The sequence below is a fragment of the Triticum urartu genome, chromosome 7 (assembly GCF_003073215.2).
Source record: "Triticum urartu cultivar G1812 chromosome 7, Tu2.1, whole genome shotgun sequence".
Taxonomy (NCBI): Eukaryota; Viridiplantae; Streptophyta; class Magnoliopsida; order Poales; family Poaceae; genus Triticum; species Triticum urartu.
In genome coordinates, this window is record NC_053028.1 from 705,617,323 (window position 1) to 705,625,851 (window position 8,529).

Genomic DNA, 8,529 nt, shown 5'->3' on the forward strand with positions numbered 1-8,529 from the left:
TTCTAGCATGAATAATAAACATTTATCATGATATAAGGAAATAAATAATAACTTTATTATTGCCTCTAGGGCATATTTCCTTCAGTCTCCCACTTGCACTGGAGTCAATAATCTAGATTACACAGTTATGATTCTAACACCCATGGAGCCTTGGTGTTGATCATGTTTTGCTCGTGGAAGAGGCTTAGTCAATGGGTCTGCTACATTCAGATCTGTATGTATCTTGCAAATCTCTATGTCTCCCACCTGGACTAGATCCCGGATGGAATTGAAGTGTCTCATGATGTGCTTGGTTCTCTTGTGAAATCTGGATTCCTTTGCCAAGGCAATTGCACCAGTATTGTCACAAAAGATTTTCATTGGACCCGATGCACTAGGTATGACACCTAGATCGGATATGAACTCCTTCATCCAGACTCCTTTGTTTGCTGCTTCCGAAGCAGCTATGTACTCCGCTTCACATGTAGATCCCCCAGGACGCTTTATTTAGAACTGCACCAACTGACAGCTCCACCGTTTAATGTAAATACGTATCTGGTTTGCGATTTAGAATTGTCTGGATCAGTGTCAAAGCTTGTATCAACGTAACCATTTACGATGAGCTCTTTGTCACCTCCATATACGAGAAACATATCCTTAGTTCTTTTCAAGTATTTCAGGATGTTCTTGACCACTGTCTAGTGATCCACTCCTGGATTACTTTGGTACCTCCCTGCTAGACTTATAGCAAGGCACACATCAGGTCTGGTACACAGCATTGCATACATGATAGAGCCTATGGCTGAAGCATAGGGAACATCGTCATTTTCTCTCTATCTTTTGCAGTGGTCGGGCATTGAGTCTTACTCAACTTCACACGTTGTAACACAGGCAAGAATCCTTTCTTTGCTTGATCCATTTTGAACTTCTTCAAACTTTGTCAAGGTATGTGCTTTGTGAAAGTCCAATTAAGCGTCTTGATCTATCTCTATAGATCTTAATGCCCAATATGTAAGCAGCTTCACCGAGGTCTTTCATTCAAAAACTCTTATTCAAGTATCCCTTTATGCTATCCAGAAATTCTATATCATTTCCGATTAGTAATATGTCATCCACATATAATATTATAAATGCTACAGAGCTCCCACACACTTTCTTGTAAATACAGGCTTCTCCAAAAGTCTGTATAAAACCAAATGCTTTGATCACACTATCAAAGCATTTATTCTAACTCCGAGATGCTTGCACCAGTCCATAAATGGATCGCTGGAGCTTGCACACTTTGTTAGCTCCCTTTGGATCGACAAAACCTTCCGGCTGCATCATATACAACTCTTCTTCCAGAAATCCATTCAGGAATGCAGTTTTGACATCCATCTGCCAAATTTCATAATCATAAAATGCGGCAATTGCTAACATGATTCGGACAGACTTAAGCATCGCTACAGGTGAGAATGTCTCATCGTACTCAATCCCTTGAACTTGTCGAAAACCTTTTGCGACAAGTCGAGCTTTGTAGACAGTAACATTACCGTCAGCGTCAGTCTTCTTCTTGAAGATCCATTTATTCTCAATTGCTTGCCGATCATTGGGAAAGTGAACCAAAGTCCACACTTTGTTCTCATACATGGATCCCATCTCAGATTTCATGGCTTCAAGCCATTTTGCGGAATCTGGGCTCACCATCGCTTCTTCATAGTTCATAGGTTCATCATGATCTAGTAGCATGACTTCCAGAACAGGATTACCGTACCACTCTGGTGCGGATCTTACTCTAGTTGATCTACGAGGTTCAGTAGTAACTTGTTCTGAAGTTTCATGATCATCATGATTAGCTTCCTCACTAATTGGTGTAGGTGTCACAGAAACCGGTTTCTGTGATGTTCTACTTTCCAATAAGGGAGCAGGTACAGTTACCTCATCAAGTTCTACTTTCCTCCCACTCACTTCTTTCAAGAGAAACTCCTTCTCTAGAAAGGATCCATTCTTAGCAACAAATGTTTTGCCTACGGATTTGTGATAGAAGGTGTACCTGAGGGAGTCCTGGATTAGGGGGTGTCCGGATGGCCGGACTATACCTTCAGCCAGACTCTAGGACTATGAAGATACAAGATTGAAGACTCCGTCCCGTGTCTGGAAAGGACTTTCCTTGGCGTGGAAGGCAAGCTTGGCGATACGGATGTTCAGATCTCCTACCATTGTAACCGACTCTATGTAACCCTAACCCTATCCGGTGTCACTACTAGGGAAAACCCTAGCAGTAGCGCTGGTTTTGTGCTCACTGGTAGCGCGGGTAGGCGCGCTACTAATAAGGCGCTACACCTATTGCTTAGCAGTAACACGTGCCGCACACGCTACTGCTAGGACAAATAGCTGCAGCGCTTGTTCACTCCCACGCTGCTGCTAATGTAACTACTGGCAGCGTGTTTTCTTTCCATCGCTACTATTATTGTTTTTTTATTTTTTTATTTTTAGTGTATTTATGCGCCATCGTACAAATATTGGTACAATACCAGTTATGAGGTTACATCATTATGTCCATAACAGTGTGTCAAATGAAGGTGGATTAGATTCAAATGGAGGCAATATGTGGTGCATGTCAAAAGTATACAACTAATCCAAACTTGATCTAGTTTGGACTAGTAGTACTTTCGATGTGCACCACATGTTGCCTCCACTTGAATCTAATCCGCCAGCACAAGCTATTTAATCATCATCATAATCATTAGCACCAACAATATTTATTTAATCACCACTAACACTAGCTAATAATAATCATCAGTCATTACCACCAACACTAGCTATTTTATCATAATAGTAATAGTGTAGCACATCATCATCCTCAAACTCATTTCTAGATAATCACTCCTGCTGCTCTCTCTTAGGTAAAACAACATAAAACATGTCTAGCTCTCCTCCTTGATCAAGTTGGAGCATGCAGATGAACCTGTCTCCTAATTTTGGGTAGCACATCTGTTTGCTGCCCCCTAGTACTTGTCTGCGCTCCCCCATCACATATCTGGTCTAGTCTTGCACTATTAGGCATTCATCGCGGATCTTGAATGCACTAAAGTAACATGTAGGATATCTTGGCCGTAAGCTAATACTACTCATGGTACATTTAGTCTCGATCCCATAAGGCACAACATTCATCGGGAGTCCCTCTTGAAGAACATCGTATGGTCACATACTTAGCAATGAAGTTTAGCTTCAAAAATAATGTATGGAAAAGATGCACTGAGGATAAATAGTAAAAATCTTACCATCCTTCCTAAATAGATGTGACCGTAGTTCATGACGAACACTATTGGTCGCACGTTTTCAGTACTAAGATTTCTAAGTCCAGGAAGAAAATTTGTCTTGACGGTATCAAGATCCTCAAGCCATGAAACATAATGACTTAGCTCCTCGCAGTTTAGTTCAGCCCCGAGACAGTAGTAGGTCTTGTCTACCAAGCGCTGGACATGTTTGCTTGCACCAAAATAAGCTGACAATACAAATTAGTTGTCAACTATTTTTGAATAAACAATATCAAAGACATAAATATGGTTGAGAAACTTACATTTTGGTGTAACTGGAGGCGTCTGCACATCGACCCAGATGTCGGTATTACCTTCAATATCATCTTCTGGACGAATATCAAAGGTGATAACCATATCAGGCTGAAACGCATAAGTCCTGCATAGTGCTCGCCATGTTTTGCATCCAAAATAGGTGTAGTCGTCTGAATTGTATAATTTTGCGTGGAAAATATAACCATGCTCGGTCTTCAAATAAACTTTCTTTACCTACATAGTATGACTAAAACCTATCTTATCCAATACAGAAGCTCTTGCATGGCAGGGGATACACTAGTAGAATAGTAAAAACAATATAAGTTGAAGCAAATGAAGAAGATGTCATGCTTAATTACGAAAAAAGACTTGTCGTCGTGACTTACTGTATCCACTTCGAAGTTCTCGTCCAGCTTGATGCTGAAGCGCCTATCATCATCTAGGAAGATACCGTCGCACAGGCCGCGCTCGTCTTCGCAGTATTTGCAAATACCGAAATCCTTTTTGTCGTCGGACATTTCCTATGTTCATAGTTAAAACATTAATTGAAAATCGATAGAAGACAACTACCAGGATACTCAACACACAAATCCGGGGCACTCGATATTTCCTACATATTCTGGCAAAAGTCATGCCAAAATTCATGGAAAAATCCGGCATGACCTTTGCTAAAATAGGATATATCGAGCGCCTGAAATTTGCCGGAACGGAAATGAATCAACACTCCGGCAAAACATAGGCCACTCGGAGGTGTAACCTGCAAACATGACCGGCCACTTGGATATTGAGCAACACAAGATATACATTTCAAAATATCTTATAAGACTCAAATTAGCATGCATTCAATAAGCAAACGTAAATCATCTCATGCGTCCATACATCGTCGAATATTATCACAAATACATCCCGAATTGTGTCATACATATAACATCACTAGTACAACTAAAACCCTAGCACACGACGGGTATCGGCGCGGGCGGTGGACACCCACAGAGAAGGAACCATCACGGGATCATAGCTCCAGTGAGATCCCTGGAGAACCTGCCAGGTATTGGAGAACCCGTGCTCCAACGCAAACAAGTAGCGACGGACGTGCACGTCCTCCTCACTGACACGGTGACGCACCACCTCCGCGGAGTCCTCGAGCCTCTGGACCGTCACTGGCCCATGCGACCGCCACCAAAGAAGGTTCGGGTCAATGACAGGCTGGCTCCTCACCAACCTGCGCCCCCCGGTAGGTAGCGCCTCCCAGTACCACCCCGGCGGAGCCCAGTCCCGGACATGGCCCATCTAGTCAAGCAGGTGTCGTCCTCCGCCGACTCGATGACGAGGATGCGGGATAGGCATCGTCCACGTTGATGCGGGAAAATTGCTTTAACTAAAAAAATAGCAACAAGTTCTTACTAACTAGTTCTATTAATTCAACTAGTTCTTACTAAAAATAAACTTACTATAAATAAAAGTATTCTAGTACCTAATTAGTACCTAGTTCTTACTAACTAATTAGTACCTAAGAACTACTGCCCTAATTACCATCTAATTTGATGAACCTATAGGGGTGGAAAGTGGCAGCGGATATTCCAATTATCCAACTATAAAGTGAAATAAGTGGTCAAATTTTACTCGTTTTATGATTCATCTTAGAAATTTGATTCGTTTCCACCCTTACATGAACCCTAACTCATTTGAGCCGCATCCTCATCCAATTCGTTTCCACCCTAACTAATTTGATGGAGGTAGAAACCCTAGGCAGAGGTAGGGGAGAGGGAGGAGCAGGCGTGCTCACCTCGGGTGCCTGCGACGAGGGAGGGGCAGGCGGCGTCGAGTTCGTGGTCCGGGCTCCGGGGCGGCGTTGAGGTCGGGGGGGCGGGGGCGGCGTTGAGGTCGGGGTCGGGGGCGGCGTCCCGGGCGGCGTTGAGGTCGGGGGCGGGGCCGGCGTTGAATCTAGGGTCCGGGGCGGCGTGAGCAGAGCGCGCGGCGGCCGAGGGGCGACGGCGGCGGCGAGAATGGAGTTGATTTGGGGGATGAAGTGGCCGTGGGTAAGGACGAACCGCGTGGTTAAGTCAGAAGTACCAGTAGCGCGTTCCAGAAAGGGCACTACTGCTACGTTAGCTACAGCGCGTTCTGGAATACACGCTGCAGCTATAGCGATTTTCTGCAGAACCCGCTACTGCTATTCCTTTCTCCTTTTTTCCCTTTTTTCTTTTATTTTTCTTTACATTTTATTTTTTCCCTTTCTCCTTTTTCTATTTCTTTCATTTTCATTTACTTTTCTACTTGTTTTTCACTTTATTTTATTTCCGTTAGCAGCAGCGCTTTACACGTAAGCGCGCTGCAGCTAAGGAGATTAGCAGTAGCGCTGGGCCATTATACGCGCTACTGCTAGGTTGGGCTAGCCATGTGCGCCCAGTTCAAACGTAGCAGCAGCGCTTTTCGCTAGTACGCGCTACTGCTAAAGTCATAGCAGTAGCGCAGTTTATTTACGCGCGCTGCTACTAAGTAGCAGCAGCGCTTGATTTTGTACAGCGCTACTGGTAAAATTCTGTGTATAGGCTTTTCCCTAGTAGTGTGTCTATATAAACCGGAGGGTTTTAGTCCGTAGGACAACATACACATCAACAATCATACCATAGGCTAGCTTCTAGGGTTTAGCCTCTCTGATCTCGTGGTAGATCTACTCTTGTACTAACCATATCCTCAATATTAATCAAGCAGGACGTAGGGTTTTACCTCCATCGAGAGGGCCTGAACCTGGGTAAAACTTCGTGTCCCTTGCCTTCTGTTACCATCCGGCCTAGATGCACAGTTCGGGAACCCCTACACGAGATCCGCCAGTTTTGACACCGACATTGGTGCTTTCATTGAGAGTTCCTCTATGTCGTCGCCATCAGGAAGGATGCCTCGCCCCGTCTTTAAAGACGACACCGTTGCTAAGGGAGCTTTAGCTGTCGGCCAAACCCTCCGGCTAGCTGGTTTTCTTATGACCGCCTGTTCGGCTTCTGCGCCGACGATGACCTCTCGAGCCATCGAAAACAATCTTCATGTCAGTTCGGAACTCGCCGAGCAGTTAGATCCAATGGAGCTTTCCTCCATAAACAAGCTCTTGGATCGCTTCGCCGCCCTGGGAGTCGCTACGGATTACGACCAGATTGGGCCTAAAACCGATCTGAGAGAGATTAACTCTCCCCAAGTCACCCATCACGTTGCCGTGGTAGAGGGACAGTGCGGCGACCCTTCATCTATCTTAAGGACTCGCTACGTCCGGATTCCTGACCCCTCCAAGCCGGATACCCGCGGAGGGGAGGATATCACTCAAGACCTGAACTTAGAGTCAGGCGACGGGCTGGATTCATTGGACAACACCCAGGGATCCAAATTTTCGAGTTCAGAAATTCCTCGGCCTCTGAGCCTCAGACAGAGTGAGGCTTCGGATTTAACTCCACCCACCCACCCCAACATAAGCAATCTAACCAAAATCAGGCAAGAGCCCGACGAAACAGTACATCATTACTGGGCTAGATTCCTCCTGGTTAAGAACAGGCTAAGGGACTGCCATGAGGAACACGCAATCTTAATCTTCTGCAATAATTGCACGGACAAGGGAATACTCAACGCCATAAGTCGCCGTGATATCACATCCTTCGCTGACTTGGCGTCCATTGTACAAAAGTATTGTGCGATGGAAAGCGCCTGGAAAACCAAAATAAAATTTTGGGACAATCCGGCCCTAAATACAAACCCAGTCCGAAATAAAAGGGTGCAGCATAACCAGACACCCAGGTCAAATACCAAAAAGAAAAAACCCTCTATAGGGCAAGGAACCGTACTGGAAGGATGGCTAAACGGACCCTGTAAAATTCACAATACAAAGGATGCCACACCAACTCACAGCCTTAGAGCATGTTGTATACTCCGGCAGGTGGCCAAAATTGGCGAAAACCTCCTAAATCCGGAGGCCACAGAAAGCCACACCAGAGACACCCATACGGTATTAACAGTCTTCGAGACTTTCGCATCAAATAATATGCGAAAAAGGACACTCCACAGCCTTGCCAAAGTCTACCAAGTAGCAACAATAAACCCATGGAGTGATACGGCTATTACCTTCAACTCCAGTAATGAACCTAAATTCCAAATAGCCCGAGCACCAGCTGCATTGGTCCTCAGCCCAATAGTGGACGGCTTTCGTCTTACCAAGGTACTCATGGACGGCGGCAGCGGATTGAACCTCATTTACGAGGAAACCCTTCAAAAAAATGGAAATAGACTCGAACCGCATTGAGCAAAGCAGCACAACCACTAGAGGAATAATCCCCAGTCGCGAAGCGCGCGGTACGGGAAAAATCACACTAGATGTGGTGTTCGGCACGCCAGACAATTACAGGTCCGAAGAGATCACGTTCCATGTGGCTCTGTTCAGCAGCGGTTATCATGCTCTGCTAGGGCGGGAAGCGTTTACAATCTTCCAAGCAATACCCCATACGGGTACATGAAGCTCAAAATGCCCGGGCCTAACGGGATCATCACTCTCGCTAGTGATCCGGACATAGCACTCCGCGCCGAAAACAAGACAGCCGCACTGGCCCTCGAGGCACTATCCGAAGCCCTAGCGGCTAAGGAACTGACTGTGCTGCGCTCTACGGTGAATAGGGACGATGTGGTACTTGACAAAAGATCCAAGTCCACCTCCTTTAAACCGGCGGACGAAATAGTCAAATTCCAAGTCCATCCAATGGACCCAAATAAAACAGCTTCCATCGGGGCACAGTTAAACCCTGATGTAGACGCCGCACTGCGGGAGTTCCTACGAGAAAACTGGGACATTTTTGCCTAGCACCCTTCAGACATGCCAGGAATCCCACGCAGGCTGGCCGAGCACAGCTTAAATATCCAAACAGGATTCAAACCTGTCAAACAGGCTCTTCGGCGTTTTTCCGAACCTAAGAGACAAGCTATGGGAGAGGAGCTAGCAAAGCTATTGGAGGCCCGATTCATC